Genomic DNA, 25493 nt, shown 5'->3' with positions numbered 1-25493 from the left:
TGGCCTAACCACAAATCAACTAGCTACATAAATGAATGAGGGCTAGAGGAGGGAAGGAAGAACAGACATTATATTGGATGTTAGCAATGGAAAGGCAACATCAGGAACTCTGCCTTTGCCAGTTTCTAGGTGTGTGTGTGTGTGTGTGTGTGTGTGTGTGTGTGTGTGTGTGTGTGTGTATACATGTGTCCTTTGCAATTTGGGAAATTGTTTTATTTAAGTATTATGTACAAGGAAGTGCCCAGATCATGCATATACAAGTTGATGAATTCCACAATGTGAGCACATCGTGTAACCAGAACCCGGATCACCAAACAGAGCATTAGCACTCTTCAGAAACCCCCAGAGTGCTCCTCATAGTCACTACTGCCCCACAATAGTAACCACTATCTTGATTTCTACCAATTTTAGTTCTATATTTTACATAGATGGAATCAGAGTAAGACAGAACTTCTCTTTTTATGTCCAGCTTCTTTTACTTAACATTAAATTTGTGATATTTATATGTGGAATATGTGACAATTTATTTATCCATTCCACTTTTTTTTTTTTTTTTTTTTTGAGACAGGGTCATGCTCTGTTACCTAGGCTGCAGTACAGTGTCATGATCATAGCTCACTGCAGCCTTGACTTCCCAGGCTCAAGTGATCCTCCTATCTCAGCCTCCTGAGTAGCTGAGACATGCCAGGCACATGTCACTATGCCTGACTAATATTTTTATTATTATTTGTAGAGACAGGGTCTCACCATGTTGCCCAGACTGGTCTTGAACTCCTGGGCTCAAGCAATTCTCCTGCCTCGGCCTCTCAAGATGCTGGGATTAAGGTGTGAGCCACTGCACCTGGCTCCGTTTGAATCTTGATGGGCGTGTGAGCCACTGTGCCTGGCTCCATTCGAATCTTGATGGGCGTTTGAGTTGCTTCTAGTTTGGACAGTATGAGCAATGCTGTTACAAATATTTGTGTACATATCTATTGGTGAATATATATGTTTTTCTGTCTGTTATAGTTTTTAGTAGTGGAATTATTGGGTCATGTATGTATGTTTAGCTATAGTAGATACAGCCATACTGTCACAGTGATTTTCAAAGGGGTTGTACAATTTACATACCCACCCACAGTATGTGAGCATTCTACTTAGTCTACATTCATATTTGAGCATTCTGGTCGGTCCACATCCTCACCAACGCATGGTGTTGTCTATCTTTTTTGTTGTTGTTCTTCTGGTAGATATGTAATCACCCCAGGTTGGGTTCCTAGGAAAGTTGACTCTAAGATAAATATTAGTGTGCAGAAAGTTTATTGAGCAGTGGTCTTAGGAATAGTATCTTTGAGGAAGCGAAGAAAGCAGGATTAGGCAAGGGTAGAGGTTAGACTGTGATGCAATCATACCAAAGACCTCGGCCAGTGCCATGGAGAACTCCGAAGCTGGGATGACCCTTCAAAATTGTGTCAGATTTGGGCTGGGAACAGAATCTTTATACCTCAGATCAACCAGTCATTTGATGCAGACCTCCCCAACAGGAGGAGGAACTAGGCTGAGTTGTCAGTGATCAACACTTATAAGAGCTGGTGAGATGAGTGCTTCAGTCCTGACTTGTGGAGGAGGAATTTGGGAAGCACACTACAGAGTCCACTACAGTAGTGGTATTGCATTGTGGTTTTAATTTGCATTTCTCTGATGATTCCTGAGTTTAAGCATCTTTTGACCATTTAGATGACTTATTTTGAAGAAATGTTTGTTCAAGCCCTTTGCCAAACTTTCTATCGGAATATCAGTTCTTTTTTGATTTGTAGAAATTCTTTATATGTTTAAATAGTTCTTTAAGATATATGTATCTGTAGCCATAAAAAAGGATGAGTTCATCTCCTTTGCAAGGATATGGATGAAGCTGGAAACCATCATTCTCAGCAAACTGACACAAGAATAGAAAACCAAATATCACATGTTCTCACTCATCAGTGGGTGTTGAACAACGAGAACACATGGACACAGAGAAGGGAACACCACACACCAGGGCCTGTCAGGGGGTGGGGGGCTAGGGGAGGGATCACAGGGGCCTGTCAGGGGTTGGGGAGGGCTAATATTGGGAGAAATACCTAATGTAGATGACGGGAGGATGGATGCAGCAAACCACCATAACACGTATATACCTATGTAACAAACCTGCATGTTCTGCTCATAAACTTCAAGACTTAAACTATAATAATAATAATAATAATAATAAAAAAGATATATGTCTCTGGAGGCACTGCCAGAGACATATATCTCAAAAACTATCTAGAATACATAATATGTATTGTATACAAAGAAATTTTATAAATCAATGTGAAAAAGACAGTAATCCCAATAGAAAATCTGGCAAGGAATCTGAATATATACTACAAATATCTTCTTTCCCATAAGGATGACCTTTTCCTACTCAATGGTTTTTGATAAATGAAAGTTGTTCATTTTAATGCAGTGTAATACATTATTTTTTATATTATTAGTGTGTTTTGTGTCCCATTTAAGATATTTGCCTACTTTAAGGTCATGAAGATATTCTCTTATGTTTTCTATAAAATATTTACTTTTTACCTTTTACACATCACCTACAATTGGTTTGGGTATATGATATGAACTAGGAGTCACAATATATTTTTTCCATGTGATATTCAACTGACATATAATAATTTATGAAAATGTAATACTTTTTCATAAAGCAAGTGACCATATATATGTGGGTCCATTTCTGAACTCTATTCTGTCACATTTTCAAATTGACATTTGACTGTCCTTGCACCAATATCATACCATATAATTTATTACAGCATTCTTAATATCTGGTAGAATTAAAAGTTTTTTTAAGCCTGCTTGAACTTTTACTGGGATTGTGTCAAATCTATGTATTAACTTGGTGAAAATTGACATCTTTGCATTATTAGTCTTCCAATACATGACTAATAGCACATTTCTCCTTTTCTTTAGATTTTCTTTAATTTCTTTCAGTGTTTTCTTGTTTTCAGTGTAGAGATCTTGCACATCTTATATGAGATATATTTCTAGGTATTTGGTGTTTTTTGATGTTATTGTAAATGGTATCTTTTATAAATTTATTGTCTTTTTGTTGCTGATATATACAAATGCAACTGATTTTTAAAATATGTTGACTTTGTATCCCACTACCTTGCTAAATTCACTTATTAATTCTAATAATTTGTCTATCAATTTTATTGGATTTCTTATGTACCCAATCATGTAGTTTGTGAATAATAGATTTATTTGTTCTATTCTGATCTTTGTGCCTTTCTCCCATACTCTTAGATTATTAAACTACATTGGATTTCTGGTATAATGTGAAACCGAAGTGGTAATAGTAGGAAATGTTTTCTCATTCTCAATCCATGATGAAGGATTTTAATACATCACTGTTAATTATGATGGTTGCTATAGGGTTCTTTTGTGTCACATCTCTTTATCAGATCAGAAAGTTCCCTTCTATTCTTAGTTTTCTAAGAGATTTTTTTTGTTTGTTGATGTTTTATCAAGGATGGCTGCTGAATGTTCTCAAATGCTTTTCTGCATCAATTCAAATGATTGTGTGATTTCCTCCCTTTTCTCTGTTAATATGATTAATCCCAATGGTTGATTTTCTAAATACTTAACCACCCTCACATCTCACATGCCTACAATAAACCTTAATTGGTTGTTGAATTAGATTGTATTTCCCCAGAAGCTGACACTAGGTCAGGAATTGGAGTACAAATAGTTTCTTTGGGAGGTAATCCCTGAAAATACCAGAAGAACTATGAAGATGAAGTCCTCTCTGTCTCCACATACACACATGAATGGAACAATGAACATATATGAATATATATGACTGGGCATATATATATATATATATATATACACACACACACATATTAATGCAATAAGAATGGGGATATGTATTTATATTCATATATGTATATGTTAATGTATATACATAAATGTAACAATAAATATATGTGTATATGCATTGGATTTGATTTGCTAATATCTTCTTAGGGATTTGTGGAACTATGTTCATGAGAGAAACTGGTCTATAATGTTCATTTCTTGCAATATCCTTTTCAGGTTTTGGAATGAAGGTCATCCGGAACTCATAAAAAAGCTATGGGACACTCCAGCAGAGAAGATGGCTGAGGAAGGCCCTGGGGAATGATGGTGTGCTCAGAAGATCAGGATTGAGAAGAGCAGCATCTGTAGTGGAAGCTGCCAGCTTGGCTGTCTTGGGAAATAATGGCCAGGTTCTCCCTGTTCCCTCTAGATCCCATCTCCATAGTGGCGTGATGAGGGGGTGGGAACATCATGTTCAGTAAAGGTCTTTCTGCTCTCAGCTTCTCAAAAGCTTAACTGAAGCCCCCATGAGGTGACAGAAGATATGACTTCCCCTGGGCTTGAGTAGAGAGGCAAGCATTTCCCTTTGAAAGCTTATTGGTCATTGGTCATCTCTGTGGTCTCTGCTAAACCACGAGAGTCATCCAGGGCCATGCAGCCAGGGGCTTTTCCCACCTCTCCATTCAGAGCCTTTGATGCCCCTTGCACACCACTTATTAGCTGTTGGACAAACTGTGACCTGCCTCCAGGAGTGCTGACCAGCTGAGACTGGCAATAGGGCTTGGCCTACCAAAGTGATATGTATAGCAACTGGCAGAGGGCCAGGATGGCATAAATGTCAAGAGGTGCTTGCACTTGCTGCTGTGACTGCCAGCTGTGGTCTTAAGGTATCTTGCAGAAGAGGGGGTAAAGGATGGTCCCAGAGGCACCAAAAGTGGCAACAGGCACAAATTTTTTTAACTGCCACTCAGAGAACAACAACTCTGTGCCAAGCCCTATGCTGTGGGCTCTACACTGACAATCTTCTTCATATACACATGGGTCTCACTGAAATCACAACACAGCAGAGTGGGAAGGGATATGTTAACCAACTGAGGTGTTCACTTGCCAGTGCCTGGGATCTAAAGTCAGCATAACCACTCTACGTGCTCAATCACTGGGACAGGGTGGGAGGAGCCAATTGGTTTAGTGACACATTTAACTTGGAGTATATTCATCAAGACATGCCTAGAGAAGGCCACGGAGGCAGGACTCCAGAGACAAAGAGAGGAAGATAGCACTGGGTGACTGAACTGAGGGGACAACAGCCTCATAGGAAGGACAACAAGAACCAGCCTCAGCACTTATTCTGGTGTTCACTCAATAGCATACAATGTCATCACAGTCACTGTCTTACTGGAATCTCCTAGGGAGCCCAGGAAGTCAGCAGGGCGGGAATCTTCTCCCCTTTGGACAAATGAGGAAAGTAAAGTTCAGCGAAGTGAGGTGATTTTACTTGCCAAACACCTACAACTGGTATGGGAGGCTAAATAATGGCCCACAAAGATGTCCACGTCTTAACCTCTGGAACCTGTGAATATGACCTTATATGGCAAAAGGGACTTTGTGTATGTAATTAAGTTAAGGATCTTGAAGTGAGAAGGTTGTCCTAGATTATCTAGGAAGGTACTGAGTGCAATCACAAGTGTTCTTATAAGAGGAAGGCAGAAGGAGATTTGGCACAGACAGAAGAGAAGGGGATGTGATGACAAGAGCCCCATGTGCATATGAAGAAGATTGTGAGTATAAAGCCCTAAGCACAGGGCTTGGCACAGAGTTGTTCTCTGAGTAGCAGTTAAAGCAATCTGTGCTTGTCACCCCTTTGATGCCTCTGGGACCTCCTCTTCAAAATATCTTACGAAAGAGATTGAAATGATGTGCTTTAAAGGTGGAGGAGGGGGCCATGAGCCAAGGAATACAGGTGGCCAACCTGAAAAAGGCAAGGAAATGGATTCTCCCCTTCAGAGCCTCCAAAAGCATCCTGTCCTGTTGACACATTGATTTTAGACCAGTAAAACTGATTTGTTTTGGACCTTTGACTTCCAAAATGTAAGAGTAAATTTGCATTGTTTTAAGCCACTATGTTGATTGTAATTTGTTATAGCAGCAATGAGAAACTGATCCAGCTGGTGAGTGGCAGAACTGGGACAGAAGTCAGTCATCTCTTCACTCAGGCAAAGGCAGACACCATCATCTGCTTCTTGGCAAAGTTTCCCAGGGCCTGGATGGATGTGGGAGCGGAGGATGGGAGGACTTCAATAGAAGACAATGATGGTTCAGAAACAGGAAGCTAGCTGCCAGAAGCTACCAGCTTGAAGTCCCTTGCTTGAGGCTCGTCATGTGATTATCTGACCACTTCAAGGAAGGGACTAGGAGCATGGAAGCAGGGGCCTGTCTTTGGACCCAGGAGCTGGGACGTTTGATCCATTGCTGACTGGATGAGGGTCCTGCTGATTGAGATGGAGAGTCTCTAGAGGCAAGGCTGGACCGATGACTTCTTGAGGTGCTTGTCAGCTCTCAGGTTCTGTCAGTCCCTCCTCATGGAATCCTAGGTCCCAAAAGCAGACCCAGGAGGCCTGTGGCCCTGATAACCCAAGGCAACCTCTGTCTCTCTAAACATTCCTGTGGAACTGACTAAGTATAATCCCAGAGGGCAGTTTGGGACAGCTCACACCCTTCCAGTAGCATGAAAATTGGTCATTCCCCTTGGAGAGAGGAGATGCTTTTGGCAATTTTCCAGAGCTCTACCCTCCTTTCTTTGTGCCCAAACAGCTGTGGGCAGATCAGGCTGAGGGCAGAAAGGAATGAATTCTATTATCTTCCCTCCCTGAGGTGCTCCATGTGGTCACAGTAGGCCGCACGGGAAATATAATGGTTGAGAGACGTGTGGTGTTTTGTGATGTGAAAATTAAAATCACCAGGAAATGTTCACGTTCTCTCTCTCCTTCTCTCCCCCTCACTTATCTCCTTTCCTCTGAGCCTTTCTCTCTCTCTCTCTGTTCTCACTCTTCCCCTGTTGCCTTTTTCCCCCAGTTCATTTTAAGTACCTCAAACTTCCTACCTCCAAGAATGTCTCTCTGGTTGAGGCATGGGCTTTACAACTTTCACAAATCACTTTGAATCCTTAAGGTGCCTACAGACCTCTCAATTTGAGCAATTATGGAGGGAGGACAAAGAATCTTGGTGGGCAAGCTTCCAGCCACCACTGCCATAAAGTTAAGTGACAACTGTTCACTCCCAAGCCTGTGAGCCTGGACAGGTTAGAAAAATTTGTTTTAATCTCAAAAATCTATTCTTGATGAGCAATTAGATGCCATTTCCGTGAGCTCTTACTATATCCCAAACTTTGGTTTAGTTAAATTCTGTGAGGTTCAAATTTTGCATTTAGGGACTCTACTTTTCTCTAAATTTCACAGTTTAGAGATAAGAGTCTACTTCTATTCTGCACTGATTGGAATGAAAACATCATTGAGCTTGCCAAGCTGAGCCTTGGAATACCACAGCATGAAGTTCATATGCTCTGAATGAGCAGCTTTCAGAAAACTGAGCGCTTAGATGGTGACACGTGTGAGTTGTAAGATGCACTTTCTCCAGGGACACAGGCCACCCCCACCCCTGCGCCTCCAGCATCTGTAAATGGTACAATGGCTAAAGTACTTTCACATATGCATTTGGATTTTCTCCTCTGTATTATTCCTGGCGTTATCTAGGGCAATGTCCCTATCTTATTTCATAGGTCAAGGGTCCCCAGGGCCACCCAGTCATGCCTAGTAATGAGCTCATAGAATGAAAAACACTTTGGAAGATTCTTGTATCAACCTTCTCTTGTTCTTTAAATGTGGATGCTCAGTCCTGAACAGAGGGACAGGCCCTGCAACTTGAGATGGCTCAGCAGGACTAGGACTCAGGTCTAGCTCCTACTCTCCACCCAGGCCTAGATGCTTGGCCACTGTGACTACCTCCAGAGCTAGGCGCCAGCCTGGGAGGACCCACATCTGTTTCTGAGCAATTGCCTAGGGCACAGCAAAGAAGGGAGTGAGTATGAGATAGTATAAGCATGGCATGTATCCTTTCGTAAATAACAGATCTCGGGGCTGGGAGGCTGGTGAAAAGTCAGCCCAGAAACTGGTTTTCCACAGCTGAACGTGCTGAGGAAGAGTTGTGGGCAAATCTCTGTTTTGTAAATTGAATCTTTAACCCCCCTGGGCGCCATCTATTGCAATCTCTTGAGAACTCCTTTTATGAAGCAAAGGGTCTTCTTGTAATGCAAATTTCTATTCCCTAATTGGCCTGGTGTGTAACGTCTATGTCTTCAGTTGCTGAAGGGGGCCAGGCACTTTCGACAACAGTGTTTATTCTGGTTTAGCACAAAGCAGGTAGGAGGTAGGGTCAACTCGCACCTCCCTAAAGCTGCTGCTGAGGCCTCCACTGGAAGACGACCCACCTGGGCTCTAGGGCAGAGCTGGGCCAGTCCATCACCTCCCCTTCATCGCCCTGTGGAGGTCTGCTGCTGAGCAGTTAATCGGGAAGATGGGAGTGCAGGTGGCACTATGTGCCACCTGGAGCCATCTCTGAGAGAGTACCCGCATCCTCGAAGCCTGGAGAGGAATACCAATTGCATGGTTACTGGGCCCCCTCAGGAGCCCACAAGAGGAAATTAAAAGGCATACACATGCCTGGAATAAAGGACCCTCTTCTTGTAGCTAATCGCTGAAATTGGTCACTGTGTTGTTCCCCTCCTCCCTTTGGTGAAAGACATGGCCTTTTTCTTGTTCTGTTCTATCACTGCTTTCTTAGAAAAGTGTGTTTGGAGGTGGGGGGGCTAAGCTTTGCAAGGGCATCCTCACACCCCCACCCTCAAGGTCTGCCTTTCTCCCAGAGTCCTTGCTTTTCCCAGCATGGGGGTCATTGGTTTGTCCCGTCTGATGCAAAGCAAAGGTCAGTCCCAGCCCCTAGGCCATGCAGGTGAGAAAAGCGGCCTGGGAGCTCTTAAGAATGCCTCCAGCATGGCCCTTTGCAGGTTTTAAAATGCTGGCACTCCTCTCCCTGCATGTGCTTCACAATCTCATCAACGCGGGCTCATGGCTACTATTTCACCTTGAGGACGTGGTCTACTTTGACAGACATGGTCCTCAGGGTTGGAATCCAGGACTTTAGCTCCAAGGCTAGGATAAGCTCTTCCCACCCTCTGTGCTTCAGGGCCCACTGCTGCAGGCGTTCACTGGGCAATGGGAGAGCCTGTTTTCATGCCCTTAGCAAAGTCTGTGGAGTCCTGAGGACAGAGGCGGGAAGAAGGCCTTGGGGCTGCCAGGTAGATGCCTAGGGGGTTTTGGTTATTATTTAATTAATAACACTGTGTCCCAGCAGTTAGCCTAGGCTGGACCTATGGGAGATGCCCTCTAGACGCCTGCTGAAAACAAGCAAGAAAGAGGATGAGACTTACTGTCTCCTGCGTCAGAACAGGGGGTGGTGCTTAGTTTCCCCTGCTAGGCCAGTAAAGGGCTTGGGTCACCTGATCTCCAAGACCCTGTGCCATGAGTTCTGGAGACCTGATACAAGCTGTGGTCTTCCCTCCCATCATGGCCATAGGCACGTAGCTCCCTGAGTGTTCTGAAGAGGCTCAGCTCAGGGAAAATGCAGGTGGCTGGGCCTGAGAATCTGGGGTTGATATAAGAAAACCTAATAATCATACTGTAGTACATTAAATGGTGCCCCCACCAAAGATATGTCTACTTGGAACCTGTGAGTATCACCTTATCTGGAAATCTTTGCAGATGTAATTAAGTTAAGGATCTCAGGATGATACCATCCTGGATTATCCAAATAGGTACTAAATCCAATGACATCTCGTTACAAGAGGGTGGCAGGAGATTTGAAATACACAGGGAAGAAGGTAAGGGTGAAGATGGAGGCAGAGGTTGGAGTGATGTGGCCACAAGCTAAAGGAACACCTGGCGATACAAGAAGCAAGGAAGGATTATCCCCTAGGGCCTTCAGAGGGAGCTTGGACCTGCTGACACCTTGATTTCTGGCCTCCAGAACTGTTGGAGGATGAATAAATAAATACATTTCTGCATCAGTGAATAAGTTGTCATTGTTTTAAGCCACCAAGTTTATGGTAATTTGTTACAGTAGGCAGATAAACCAATACACAATAGCAACAATACCAAGGAGAGGAGGAGAAACAGGAGGAAGAGGAAGAGGAAGGAAGAGGAGAAAGTCTTACTGAGCATCCACCAAGTGCCACACAGACACTGTCCTAGCTCCCTTTAGAGTGTGATCTCATTTGATGGCTATGACAACCTTGTGAAGCAGGCACTTCCCTCACTCCTGTTGTACCATGGAACAGGCTCAGACACTCAGCAGTGAAAGCCTAGTTGCTCAGCTGGGAGAGGTGGAACCAACTGAGAGAGGAGCCCCAGTGGTGAGACTCCAGGCCTGCCTTGCTGAGTGGGCTGCTAAGGGTGACCCAGCCAAAAGCCTGGACAAACATCAGGATTTAGGGAGATGCACAAGGAGCATTTGGTCTCTGGGGATTCAGGAGAGAGAGGGCACATTTCTGACCCACAGCTGGCCTTTCAGGGATGGGACATGGTTAGCCTAACCCAGCTACCCTGAGTCCTCATGATAGAGCTGGCCATGGAAAAGGGGAGCCTTGGGCACACGCAATGCCCCCTGCTCAAGGCAGACCCAGACCTGGAGCTCCCCTACCAAGCCTTATTTCTTTCCTGAGTACAGGTCTCTGTAACCTGCCAGAAACCTGGGCATGCCTCTGCCTCCCACATTCATTCTCTTTTCTCTCCACAGCCAATCTTGTCAATTCCCTTCCTGAGCATTTCTCTCACGCAGTGCACTCCGTGGATGTGGTGGCCCCTTTACTTTGTCTCCCATTTGCACACACAAGCATTTCTCCTGCCAGGACAGAGAAGCATCACAGTTTGCTCTTGGTTATAACATGATCAGAGTTGAGAACTGGGGCTCCAGGGGTGGGGAGGGGGCAGGAAGAAGACTGTTTCCTGTGACTGATAGACAAATCTGACTGTGCTAACAGAGTGGCTGGCTATACCGCAGTCCTTTGTGGGTCGTGAGCTGGGCTGCAAGGAGAGGATTTTCAGAGCCACACGCTTTCCTCACCTGTTAATGCTGTGATGCACATCACCGTCAACAGGTGCTTTCAATGCCATATTACTGATTCTTTCTTTCTTCCTGAAAAACTATTATTAAATTATGTACAGCTTATCAACCACACCATATTAAACTCGAGGACACACACAAACTTGACTGTGGTTGTATGTGCTGTGGAAGGCAGGTCCCATGGCACTTAAGGCTGTTCTATCCATTTGGTTATCTTAGTTTGCATGGCCAACTACACCTATAGCTATTTATTTTTTTTCCCAAAAATCTTTCTTATTGAAATCCTTGCAGGGAAAATAACTTTTTATTGCAAGTAAGGATTATCTGGTCCCCAGCCCTTCAGTGTGCTTTCAGAGCATAATGCTTGACAGTGGGAGTCGTTGAAGAGCCCAGCAGTCACATCAGAGCACAGGGCATGGCACCACCCTGTAACCTCTGTCCCATTCTGTCTGCTTATTCACATGGCTAGCACCTCACCAGAAAAGGAGCCCCTTGAGGGCAGGGATTTTGTCCTTTGCACTGTTACTGCTGATGCTGCTGATGTCCAGCACATAGTAGGTCTGGCACCTGGTAGATGCTCCATAAAGATTTTCTTTCTTTCTTTCTTTCTTTTTTCTGAATAAATGAATGAATGAGTCCACTGGGAACTGAAGTTCAGAGCAGGCCACAAGCTAGTAAAAAGCAGAGAGCTAGGATGTGAACCCAGAGCTGATGTCACAGTTCATGCTCTGCCCACCCTTGCCCCCCACCATAGTGGCTGCAGAATGGAGCCCTTGAGTTGGTGCTCCAACGGAGGCAGGTTTGAAGAGCCTGGGAAGTCAAGAAGAAACTGTGGACAAAGACAGCAAGTCCCTCAGTGAGCAGAGCAAATGGCTGCCTGGCATTGGTGCATCCTGGGGTGGCGGGGGCAAGTCACGGAGGTTCTGGGGACAGACTCCAGAGGTGCTGCTTAGTTAGGGTTGGGTGTGGCCTCTAGCTGTAGGCATGGGGTCCAGACAGAAAGGACAAGCCTTACTTTCCCAACAACCAGAGGACCCAAAAGGAGGAGGTCTACCCTTGGCAAAGAGCAAGGAGGAACTGGGAAGGGGACTTTGGGGACATCTGCAAAGGCTGAGGTAATCTGAACAAGATCTGCACTCATGTTACATGTCAACAGTCTGAACCCCAAGTCTCTATGCCAAGGCAACTTCAGGCCTTCAAAGTGCTGCAGGGGACAAAGTGGTGCCCTAGGGACTCTAAACTGGAGTAGGGCCTGCAGAAAGTGGGAGTGGGAGAGGCCAGGGCAGGAGTCAGGATCTCGGAATGCCATCTGTCATACTGGGTGACTCTGAATCCCTTCTCTCTCAGCTGATTTTCGTAACTTTTTTCCCCTCTTGGACCTAATTAATTTTCTTTTCAACTAAGTAATGGGGGGAACTTGAGATGCGCAAATCATCCTCAATTCCATTCAACAAAAATCCATTGTATATCCAACCATGTGCAAGGTGTCAGAAATCCCAGGGAAAGTAAAACCCTGTCCCCTCAAGGGAGAAAGAAAGTCCTGATTAGATGAGTTGGCCACAGGGTCAGCCGTGACCTGGATATGAATCCTCGGGAAAGACTGGGAAGGCTTCTTGGAGGTAGTAGGGTTTGAGATGAGGCTGGAAGGGTGAAAAGAAGGCTGGCAGGTGTGGAAGAGTATTCTATGCAAGGAAGAAGAGAATAGGGGCAGAAGAAGTCAGGGTATGCTGGGGGTGCAAAGCAGCCAGGCTAGGATAGAGATGTCTGTGAGGAGGATGGGGTGCGGAGAGAGGCTGGCTGGGGTCTGACTGGGGAGTGTTGAGTGCCAGACAGAGCAGCTCAGGCAGCATCTCACAGGCACCAGAGAGCCTTTAGAGGCTTGTGAGCAAGGGTGTGGGAGCTTATTTGAAAAAAGTGTCTTCACAGATGCAATTAATGTAAGAATCTTAAGATGAGATGATCCTCAATGAACTGAGTGGGCCCTAAATCCAAAGAAAAGTGTCCTTAGAAGAGAAGGCAGAGACAGAAGAGGCACACAGGGGGAGGACGGTGTGAAGATGGAGGCAGAGACTGGAGTGAGCGATGCAGTGACAAGCCAAGCAGTGCCCAGAGCCACCAGAAGCTGGAGGAGAGAAGAAGCCTTTCTCCCCTGAGCTTTAAGAAGGAGCTGGTCCTGCCAACACCTTGACTTTAGCCCAATAATGGTGATTTTCTTGTTGCTAGGAGTGCCTGGATCTGTGTGTATACCAAGCACTGACTGTAGATGGATGTACCTTTCATAGCTCTATGTCTCTAGGAGCTGGTATGATCAATGAAAGTTCCATTGGAGAGCGATGCTGAATTCAAATCAGCTGTTTATCTTTGTGTGTTCCTTGGTCAACAGATAATAAAAGTATTGCTAGCTGCTGGTATGTGGGTTCCATACAATGTCTTGATATTGGAATGGAGGTGAGAATGGCCAAAAAGGAAATGAGGCCCAGCCCTGTGATTCTTCCCTTCCATCCCAGCCTGTTTCTAAGCCAAACTGGAGAAGTGCCAGGACAAGGCCTTCGAGTCCAATGCAGCTTCTCATTAACTGCGACCCTGAGCAGTGCTGACCCTAAGGCAGCTCCCCGGGCAGGTGGTGGTGGTAGTGAGGGCCACAGGGAGTTGCCAGTAGCCCTCCTGCAGATACACCAGCAGGACCCTGGGAGGGACCTAGCCTGCTGGGAACTGTCCAAGGAGTCTTGTATCCTCATCTTCGGTCTCCTGGTGACAAGGCAAGTTTATAATCTGTCTGCCCAGAGGAGTCTAGTCAAATAAACCTGCTCCCAGGAGCTTTCCTCACTCTGCCGCTGGTGGTAATGTTTTGCAAATTGCTCGTCCATTCTTCCTTGCGGGTACTGGTCCCATGAGGGAGAGTGGCTGGTGCCCTTCACAGGCCCTCCCAACAACCCGCCACCCGCCACCGCCCCCCCACTCCCCCGCCAGAACTAACGTGCTTGCTAAAGATAAATGGCTTTGACAACTTGCCTTAAATAATCTGGCAAGTGAATCTCCTTTCTTTATTCATTAGGGATATTTGCACCTGAATAGCCTCTTTGTTTCTTGGGATTTCAGTTCTGAGCCCAGGCAGGCAGGGTAGGGGAATCACAGGGCTAGGGGCTCTAGAGGCAAGGGATGGTGGCCGGGTTGCCAATTGAGATGTGCCACCGAGCTCTAGAGATGCTCCTGGGTCAGGAGATGGCTGAGCTGGTGCGAATTGGTGCGTCCCAGCCTTCCTCTGCCTCCAGAGACCTCTCCACCTCAGAGGTGTCTCAAGGCTGAGGTCGGGAGAATTTTCCTCAGACCACACAGGAAGAGGCCAAGCATCTGGAGTCAGACTGCTCTAAGATCACTTCCTGGCTTCTGCAGGAACTAGCTGAGTGGCTGCAGACAAGTGCTGTCCTCGCTCACTTGCTCGACAGTCTGTCAAGACAGGGATGCTAAGAGGAAAGGCAGACTCACAACATGGCTGGCAGGAGGTGATGGAATTAATGCTGCAGAAAGCTTTGCTGATACACAAGCAAGGCTTGGGGAAGGTGGGCGTTGTCAGGGCACTGCCTGGCCACGGGGCTGTTAGGGACCCCTCACAGGCAAGTACTCTGTGAAACGAAGGCCAAAGGAAGAAGAGTGCCACTCAGCGCTGTGCTAACTGAACTTCTTAGAATCTTTGTTAACATTTGCCAAAGGGTAGTAAAGCTCCTTTAACATCCCCCTGATTGTTGGGATTTCATTCATTTTCTTGCTTCACCACCTTCTTGTCCTGAACATATATTTGCTTATGTATCTGGCAAGACAAAACAAAATGAAACGAAACAAAACAAAACAGCTTCTACACCTATTGACTACATTTGCATCATTTTGTTATATGAGCATGAAAGATTTAAAAAGAAAGTATCCAGATCACACATATTTTAAGTTTAAAATAACTGAAAAACAAAAAACAAGAAAATAAGTTGATATAATACAAAACTCAGCAGGCTTTGATTTTCTGCCACAAAGCTATTAAAAAAATAATTAAGACATGAACAGCAAACTGATTCTATGAATAAATCAGAGCTATCAAAGGCACATGTTTGCTTTTGGATTATGATGAATGTAAATTTAGACATGAGCTATGGGCTTGAGTTGTTAATTGCACTAAACCTGAGCTCTAATCAGGTGCCAGGGCAGGCTGGGCTGGGGCTGTGCAGAGCAGGCCAGGGGTGCATTGGCCTTTGCCTCTGCCAGGCTGGTGTCCTTTCTTTTCCCTCTCAGCTACACCGAGGATTAGACTTAGTAGGTAGGGCTGGATGCCATGAATTCATAGCAAAGGAGATCACTAGAGTCTTCAGACCCCACAGGAAAACCCCATCAGGAACTGAAATGCCCATTACTTGGTTCCATTTGCAAGGTTAAGCCATCTCATGGGACATCAGGCAGATTTGGGTTGCTTTATTTCCAATTAAATTCTGAGATGCTTGCACTCCAGTTTTGCTCCAGGAAGAACTCAGTTATGTCTATACATGTCCTTAAACTCTCTCCCAGTAATAAGCTGCAGAGCCAGGAGCCAGTGCTCCTAAAGCCACAGCAAATCATTAAAATGCTTATTGATAAGTGTTCCAAAACATCACCATTATAGCAGACTAAATACAACGGCATCTGAGACGCAAACAGCTTGTAGTGGAAACATGTTAATATTAGGAAATTTTGCAGTTTGCTTTCAAACACTAGGTTCAGACACATGCCAGGCCCCAAGTCCCTCCCTGAGTGTGGGCACCACAGCCTGACCCCTTGGTGACTTCAGTCCCACCTGTCAGCCCCTCTAGGGAGGCAGTGACAGGATCAGAGTGGATTTGAGCTGGAAAGGCCAACCCTCAAAGAGAGGCTCATCAGATCGCCACCCCCACAACTCCACAGGGGCCTCTAACCAACCCAACCTTGGCATGAGCAGCTGCACAGAAAAAGCTGTGGCAGGGTGGTCGGCATCTGCTCAGAAGTGGGACACCACCCTGAGAAGAGGCAGGGTGCACCATTCCCTGTGGATACTTCCAGGTGGTGGGGCAAGAGAAGAGGGGGCTTCTGTGCCCGTACCCTCTTGCCTTCAACTCTATCATCTTTTACATAGGGGAAGGAACCTTGGCCCTGGTTCTTATTGCAGCTTGGCCACTCCCCATGTGGCTCCCAGCACTTCTTACCCTTGTGGAGGGTAGGGTAGGAGTCTCCATTTTCCCAGGTGTAAAACCCTATCACAATTTGCCAGCCACAGTTTTCACGAGCCTTTCCTGCCCTTTGCTTATATTGATCCTCACATAAACAGCACCAATAGCCACGTGAGTATACTGAGTGAGACTATGTAAGCTGAGGGTGTGGTGTGGTATGAGTATGGTGACTCCCACGCTCCCTGGCAGCCACTCTCAGGCATCTCAGGCCAACGGGTGAGGGCCACACCCCAGCAGGCTCCCACCCTTGGCAGCCTTGGCTCGATCTGTGACTACCGATTATTTCTCACTTTCCAGGCTGGAACTCAACCAACTCTTTTTATCCAGAGTTTCACGATGGTCTCTGAAGGGTTAAAATATAAATAGCAATTTCTAACCACACTAACAAATAGATGAAGCTAAGCACACATTTTATCAGCTGTCCTCATGGCCCCTCAGTGTACCCGTCTTCCTGCCCGCCTCACTAATGTGCCCACCACTTTCTCTGGGCACGCTCACATTCTGCAAAGGCTGGGAGACAGGCTGGCCAAGTGGGTCTAAAAATAAAATGAACAAGAGGCAGAAAACAAGCTACCATCACCTAAGTGAAGGACGGCATCTGCCAGGGGATAAACCTTCAGGCCCATAGTGGGTTTTCTCCAAGGGGCTATGGTCTCCTAGGCTCTCTGAGGTGTGCACAGACTGCTGTTGTCCTGGGGGAAGGACAAGCTGGGCTAGTCCCCTTTATTATCCCCCTTGTTGGGGAGCGCTGGGAAAGGAGGTAACAGAACAGGGGTATTCCAAGGCTGGGTCTGCCCCATCTCATCCCCTCCATGAGCGTGGTCTCCCGTGCCCGGGCAGTAGGCAGCAAGAGCTGATGCAGGGTGACCCCAGGGACCCCGGCATGCCTTGAGCCTTAAGCGGGTCAGTCCCTGGGAGCCTGTGGGAAGGACAGGGGGGCCTCTCGGGTCAGGCAGGCCCACACAAACTGCTGACAAGTAGGGAGACCCAGGCCCACAGGAGGCAGAGCTGTGTCCAAGGTCACTGGCAAGTCAGGGCCCCTGGGGGGGTGTCCCTGAGTCCTTAGCCAGAGCTCTCAGCAGGGTCTCCCCAGGTGCTCTGGGCTCTGGAGGACCCGGCAGCTCTGCCCAAGGTCCTCAGAAGGAACCAGTTTAATGCTGGGGTCAGAGTGGGAAAATGTCCCACCTGCTTTGGGTGACTCTGAGTCCTTCTCCAAAGCTCACCTGGTGAAGGTGGCGTCTGCCTGATGCACACTGTCCCCAGGAGCACGAGACGCATCTCAGAAACAGCGACCTTGGCCCCAGTGGTGGCCGATGGAGCTTTCCCTGTGGATGTCCAGGGTAGCCATGGACCTCCCTCCCCCTCCCTCCCCCTCCTTCCCCTTCCCTCCCTTTGTCCTTCCATCCCTCCCTCCTTCCCAGGCTGTCAGGGAGTTGCAGGGATGGGGCCTGGGCTCTGGGTCCCTTTGGGACTCCTGCCTGAATGTCTATCTGTCTCCCATAGCTCTTCGAAAGAGTGGGCTCCTCCCCACAAGCTGGAGGGCTCTGCCATTTGCAAGCTGGTGGCTTTCTCAGCTACCCCTGTTGTGGGGCCACTCTGCAAAGAGAGCAGGTGGGAGATCAGTCACAGACCCACAGGCAAGTCCCTGCCTGGCTAGGACATACACGGGACTGATATGACCCTGGGCTCTGGGGACAGAACCCTGCCTTACCACAGCACAGACGTGGGTGGTTCTGTGTCTCCAACATAGTGGGGATGCACTACAGAGACACGGCATGTAGTCCAGGCTGTCCCCTCCCTGATGCCGACCTTGCCATTGCTGTCAGATGCCATGAGGGCCATCATTGTCATTATTGCCATGGAGGGCCAAGAGGAGCAGGAGCCACTGTGGGGGCAGAAGTCTGCTGGGGCAGAGGGCGGGCCTTGGAGAGCGACACCTCCATGTGACTAGAATGGAGCTAGAGGATGAGGACACATCAGCAGACAGAGGCCAGTCAGGCCCCGGACCCCTCTAAGAGCAGGTGGCTAGAGGTCCTCAAAAAAGCCAGGGAAGCCCAGAAGCCCCCAGTTTAGAGCTCCAGAGATTGAGAAGAGTTTGGTGAAACCAGAAACTACCGTGTGGTCCTGGTGGCCCTGGCACCAGAGGAAAGGCTGGGGTTGAGGAGGAGACTGCCACTCCCTCAGCTCTAGACTTATGTATACAACAATATATGTATATAACACATATACAACCTACATATACAACAGCCTACTGGATATGTCCACTGGGATATTCAAACCAACTGTGGTAAAACCTGGACTTCAGTCTCTGCCCTCCTACCTTCCATTGAGGCCCACATGGAGACCAATGAGGAGATGGCTGAAGGGTGTTCCCCAGTATATATCTGGAGCCCAGATCTGTCTTCCCATCTCCTTCCCTGGACCCTCCTCCAGGATGACCCATGGGCTTGTCAATCCTACAGGCTCTCCAGCTGGACTTTCCATCTTTCACCCCAGACTTCACCTCTGCTTCCCATATCAGCAAAGGCACTGCCAGCATCAGGTGCCAAGACTCCACCCTTCCAGGGTCTTGTCCTCCTCCCTCCCATCACCACCCCTCACATCCCTTCTCTGATGTGAAGTGTTTGACTTCATCAATCTCAAACACAATGAATGGCTTTGCTGGGCCTCCCTGGGATTGGCCTCCTGCTTTGGGCCCTAATACACTCATACTTTGCAAGGAAACAGCGGGATTCAGTCAATCCATAAAAGCAACTGATTACTAGCTTGTTAGAGGCATGTATTTATTTTGTTTTTCATGGGTTGCCTTGGTGATTTTCCAGTAACCAATTGTTTGACTGTTCATAGCCCTTTTCTCTAAGCTGCTTTCTTTGTGTATGCATGGCTTCTGTGTCAGAAATGACACCCAAAGCCACTGGCCTCCCATGGGCCCCACTTGGGCAGACCCAGAACAGGCAGACCGGGTGGGCCTGTTGGAATAGGGGCTTCCCTATCAGCTGCCCGTTTGATTGGTTTCTGTGAAAGCTGAGACTTATTTATGAGAAGAGTGGTCCTGTCCATATGACTACAGCTCTACCCTTCCTTTGAGGTTTTTGGAAAGGAAGTCTGGGAGGAATCTGGTCTTTGATTTCCTCTTGGCCCGCATGGCCTACCCTCTTCACAATGCAAAGAGAAAAGATCAGGAACCAAACCTCGACCCTTGCCTGTGAAAAGGCTGCTGTTTCGCATTCCTAAAAGAGTTGCTGATATCTAGAAGCAAACAGTCAGCTGAGAAACGATTAGGCTGAGGCATGCTCTGGATTTCCATTCCATTCCTTTTTAACCGCCTCAGTGCCCACTGAACTGCAAGCCCCTGGAGGTGAAATTGAACCCAAGGATTTCCCCAGCTATCTGGAATGAAGCTTTGTCTTCTATAATTAGAGTCCCAGAATGTCAGGGCTGCAGGGGCCCTTAAGATCAGCTGGCCTGTCTCCATCATGAGACTGACAGCAGGCTAGGAGGCCCAGCTTGGGACCCACCTCCTGCCTCTTTCCCTGCCAGGGCCCTTCCTGCTACACCTTCTGCCACTAGTTTTTTTTTCTGTGGACACAGTGGATGCTCAAAAGGTACCTGGTAAATGGAATCGGAGATCTTCTGCCATCTCCCGGTGGGTGAGGCTGTGCATGCAGTCAGTCTTCCCAGTAAGTGGATGTCAAATTTCTTTCTCCAGAACCCAATACCTGCAGGAAAACACACAGCACTGCCACCTGGCTTTGAAAACTCTCAGTGATCTGGTCCTAACTTTATCTGACACCATTGTCATCGAATGTCCTACATTCCTCTATGCTGGACAACTCTGTTCCCTGAACACACCATGCAGTTTCCCCTCCCTGGGCCATCACTTCAGCTGTTCCCTGAGACCAAAAAGCCATTTAACTACAGCTGTCCACCGAGACCCTTCTCTTTTGGCAAGGTCCAACTCCAGTATTCTTTCCTGTGTGAAACATTTCCAAAGGGAGCTCTCCTGCTTACTCCCCTAATTCACCTATTTATTCAACAGATCTTTTAATGAGTACCCACCATGTGCCAAGCAATGTTTTTGGCACAGGGAATATAGCAGCAAACAAGGCAGATAAAAACCTCTGCCTTCACGAAGCTGACATTCTAGAGGGGAAGAGAGGTAAACAAGAGAAGTGCATTATGCAGAATTTTAGATGTGGATTTAACTTCTTCTGCTTGCCCTGCATTTTCTTACCCCAGATTATCCTTATTTTCCTCTCCCTTGTGGTATGGCTACTTCATTTGTATTCTTGTCTCTCATGAGGGAGTGAACTCTTTGAGAGTACGGAGCCAAGGGCTGGTCTTTTCTGCAGTCCCCACAGCATGAGGCATTCACTCAAGGAATGTTTGTGAAATGAGTGAGTGAGTGAGCATGTGTGTGAGTGGATGAGTAAATGACTGTATGAGTCAATGGAGGAATGAATGTGTCAGTGAGTGAATGGCTGAGTGTGTGAGTACGTGTGTGTGAACGAATGGAGAATGAATGAATGAATGTATATGAGTGTGTGTGAGAATGGATGAGTGAATGTATGAATAAGTGCGTGAGTGAGTGAATAAATGAATGAGAGGGATAACTATCTAGATTCAGAACACTTGTGAGTTCTGCTTTTTCTACATGTGTAAGTTGAACGGCTTGAGCATCGGATTTCTGAGACCCAAAAGAAAAGTCAGCATTGGCTCTCACACCACAGAACAAATAAGAGGTGGCTCCAGAAACTTCAAGATGACAACTTCCTGGAAATGCTGCATTTTTGCTTCCTTTGACTGTGGACTCATCTCCAGGGTCTAGATTAGCTTACTCCACACCTGCCGCCCAGGACGTGCTCACATGCTCTCATAGCACCTTTGATTTCTTCTGCAAACATCAGTAGTACTTACAAAAAATGGCAGGCTTTTTTTCTTCTTATGGGGAAAAAACACAAACACTAAGTCCTCCCATAACCCAATTTTGTTAAATGTGTGCTTAAATTAGCTAGTTGTTATGTTACCAAATCCCTTTTAATTATTTGCTAAAGCTTTTCATATCATTTTTAACTAAGTGAATCTCATCTTAAATTTTAATTTGATTTGATGTTTAAAGGATTAAGGGAATGATTTCATGACCTAAAAAGTGAATGGCCTCTTTTTAAAAACCCAATTGGTGATGTAATTGAGTTGCAAACACTATTTTTGTCTTTTCACAACATAATCTGCTATGGGATGTTATTTTCTCAAGGGACTTGCTTCATCTGCTCTTTGTACACATTCAGTCTCTGTAAATATGCTTTTGGCTTTTCAGTAATAAAATTAGACCTGAATGCTTTGGTGTATATTAGCAGGGGTAAGAGCATAAGAGGAAGGCTGTTACATGTATTTAAATATACTAGGCCTACAGAAAAAAAGAGTGTTTACATGTATTTACAAATATTCAAAGTAACTTTTGGACATGTTTAACTTCATAGAGTTCCATGAATTAACCCACGGCTAGCTGTTTTGTTTTTTTTTTAATTTTTGTGTTTTTCATTAGTTTTGGTGGCTGTTTTTCTGGCTGCTGCTGATTTTTTTTTTAATTGCATTTTAGGTTTTGGGGTACATGTGAAGAACATGCAAAATTGTTGCATAGGTACACACCTGGCAGTGTGATTTGCTGCCTTCCTCCCCATCACCTACATCTGGCATCTCTCCCCTTGCTATCTCTTCCCAGCTCCCCACCCCCCACCATCCCTCCCCTTTTTCCCCCCAACTGACCCCAGTGTGTACTGCTCCCCTCCCTGTGTCCATGTGTTCTCATTGTTCAACACCCGCCTATGAGCGAGGACATGTGGTGTTTGATCTTCTGCTCTTCTGTCAGTTTGCTGAGAATGATGGCTTCCAGGTTCATCCATGTCCCTACAAAGGACACGAACTCATCGTTTTTGATGGCTGCGTCATATTCCATGGTGTATGTGTGCCACATTTTCCCTGTCCAGTGTATCATCGATGGGCATTTATATGAATGATCTTTGTTTTCTAAGCACAATTGCTTAGTGATTAAATCGTATGCTTCAGGATGTCCTTATGATCAAATTGTATTCAGAATGCAAGGCAGATCCAATCAACAATGCCTAAGGGGGCCTGAATATGGCCCAAAGTCTCACTTCAAATCTCAAAAGTCCAAGTCATGGGCAGTGTGTCCCTGCTCAACAGCCTTGTTAAGATGATCTTTATACCGTCAGGACTACTCTGATTGACTCTTGGGAACACAAATTGAACTTTTAGGATTGAATGACGGAAAACATACTCCACCAACTACTTTACGGGTCTCTTTTATCAAACCAGAATCACCCTTCAGTTTCTAGGCCATTTTGCCCTCTCCAATCCCCCCCCTCTTACACTGACTCATAGCAAAGTGCCATCATTTCAGCTTTCTCTTCTAAATGTCTCTTGGATGCATCGTTTCCCTTTTGGTCCCACTGCCACCTCCTTCATCCGGGCCTCCTGTGATCTCAGCCTTGGACAACTACAATGACCTCTATATTTTTTTCTCAGCACCCTGCTGAGACTTAACTTGACTCCCAAATTTATCTTCCTAAGGTGCTCATTCATTATCTCTCTCATTTCTTTGTGACATGCTGGGACACCCCTTTGCTCCTCAGGTCAGGTCCAGGCTTCTCCAATTGATTTTTAAGATCCTTACTAATCTGACTATAGCTAACTTTTACCCTTCTAATCCCTAATGAGCACAGCCTGGGTCAATAGCTGTTGAGAGACATCTGCCTGCTTTGGTTTTGATATAAGGCTAGACAAACAGACTGATGGAATAGAAGAGTGAGCCCAGAGATAGAGCCATGTATATATAAAGTTTAATTTATGACAGAGGAGACACTGCACAGGAGTGGAAGAAGGAATAGTCTTTTCAATCAATTGTGCAGGGATAGTCAGGTATCCACAGGATACAAAATGAAATAGGACTCCTATTTCATATCAACACAAAAATCAAGTCCAGATGGATTAAGGACTTATGTGTTAAAGGTAAAACTATAATGCTTTCAGGAGATCATATAGGAGAATATCTTCATGACCTAAAGGTAGGGAAAGATTTCTTAAACATGGCATGAGAAACAGTAAATATAAGGAAAAGATGGACAAGCTGTACTGTATCAAAATGAAGAATTCCTAGTTTTTGAAAGGTAGCATGAAGAGAGTGAAAAAGCAAGCTACAGACTGGGAGAAGTTATCTGCAACATGTAAAACTGACAAAGTGTTTATATCTAGAACATATTTTTTTAAATACTACAGATTATTTAGAAAAAGAGAGAGAACTCAACAGAAAAACTGTCAAAAGGCTTAACCAGTAATCTGCAAGCCAGGAAATCCAAACAGCTAATAACTGTGAAATGGTGCTAGATTTCCTAGTAACCAGGGAACTGCAAATGAAAATGACAATGAGCTCCATTACTCACTTATAAGAATGGCTAAAATTAGTAAGAGTGATGACAGCAAGTGTTGGTAAGGATTTGGAGCCCCTGGAACTCACAAGCTGAAGATGCCTGCTGGTAGAAGTGTATAATGGTATGGGCACTTGGGAAACATTTTTGTTATCTAACAGAGTTGAAGATAGCTGTCCCCAATGACCCAACAATTCCACTTTTATATGTCTATATATAGATATAGATAGATAGATGATAGATAAATAGATAACCTCAGAAAATGAGTACACGTGTGTATTAGGAGACATGGACAATGATGCTCACAGTATTCAATTTCCCTGGATCTACCTAACTGTCTGTTGTGGTAGAAATGCCACATGAAATGTGGTGCATTCATATAAAAAGTATACTATTTGGCAATGAAAACAAATATGGGTGAATCTTAAAAGCACAATATTAAGTGAAAGAGGACTGACAAAAAGGAATGTGTATGAATCATACACACACATACCTACACACAAATGAATGGTGAAATCTGAGTAAGGTAAGTGGACATCTCAATGTTTATTTTCTAGTTTTGATGTTATATTACAGTTGAACAAAATGGTACCTTTGGGGAAAACTAGGTAAACGGTGCATGGGACCTTCTTGTACTATTTTTGAAACTTCCTGTGAATCTATAATTATTTCAAAATAAAAAGGTTAAAATTTTAATTAAAAAAGAACATGCATTATTCCATAAACTTCAAACCAAGCAAAAGTAATCCATGGTGATCTGGGATGCACCTTGATATGGTAAAATACAAAGGATTGAAAGGAAGTGAATCTCATAGAAGTCAGGGATGAGGGAGGGGCTCATGACTGTGACTTGTAGAGTATGCAGGGGGCTTCTGAGGAAGCTGTCAATGCTGCATTTCTTGAGCTGGGTGATGCATTTCTTGAGCTACATTTCTTAGCTATACACACACACACACACACACACACACACACACACACACACACACACATATATGCCTTAAGCACTTTCTTCATGTGCAATATTTAACAATAAAAAAGGTTTCTTTAAAGATGTTTATGTGACAGTGCCTTGGGGATACTTTTGGACAGGTACAAGTATCCTCCATCAGACTGAGTCCCATGGGCAGTGGAGCCAAGTGACACTTCAGACCCTAACACAGGGCCCATCTCAGAGCAGGCACAATGAAGCAGGCCTGGTTGATAAAATTAGAACGACTGTCTCAAGTAGTGCTGCCTTCCATCTGCTTTTGAGGAGGCATCTGGAAAGTGGGGAAAACAGGCAGGGCACATGGCCTGCTATATAGGCTAACAACAAATGCAACACAATATTGAAAATGAGGACTGTGGTTCCAGAGTGACTGGGTTGTCCAACCCCAAGTGTTGTCTTTCAAAGGCTGTCATTTGCAGCTTAGGGTAGAGTTTGTGGCCTCCATGCCTTGAAAATATCTCTGGGGATCCCAGCTCAGCCCTGATTGTCCACAGAGGAAAAACTGCCCAAAATTATGCCTAGAAGACAATGTGGTGTTGCCTTCTAGAGTAGTGCAGTGCAGTGGCCCTCGGGAAGATTACCCATATGCTGGTGGTGTCATTCCACCACTGTGCCCTCCAGGAAAGAATCAGCTATGACTTCAGACCATGGCCACAGCCTCCTCTCACTTTATCTGTGGACTACCCACTTATCCCCCAGGAAGCTTATCCACTGAACATTAAAGTAGGCAGAAAGGACAGCCATGGTGAGTAGAAGAACTTGTCCCTCTGGACAGACCTCTATGGAATCAAAGGCTGAAAGCTG

General features: G+C 45.6%; 1 protein-coding gene and 1 long non-coding RNA gene across 2 annotated transcripts in view; both read right to left on the bottom strand.

Moving 5' to 3' along the window:
- Positions 1–25493, bottom strand: part of LOC116540585 — a 389476-nt gene that overhangs the window by 95216 nt on the left and 268767 nt on the right. The gene's annotated exons all lie outside the window — the stretch shown is intronic.
- On the bottom strand, positions 19019–21069 carry LOC116540588. The gene is made up of 2 exons (XR_004264510.1): positions 20982–21069; positions 19019–20399 (listed from the first exon to the last, which is right to left on the bottom strand). It is a non-coding gene; the product is annotated as an uncharacterized LOC116540588 (long non-coding RNA).

This window comes from Sapajus apella, unplaced genomic scaffold, assembly GCF_009761245.1.
Source record: "Sapajus apella isolate SASKATOON/1434 unplaced genomic scaffold, GSC_monkey_1.0 scaffold142, whole genome shotgun sequence".
Lineage (NCBI taxonomy): Eukaryota > Metazoa > Chordata > Mammalia > Primates > Cebidae > Sapajus > Sapajus apella.
Note: the sequence above shows the minus strand (reverse complement) of the source record. Positions and strands in the feature narration are given on the sequence as shown.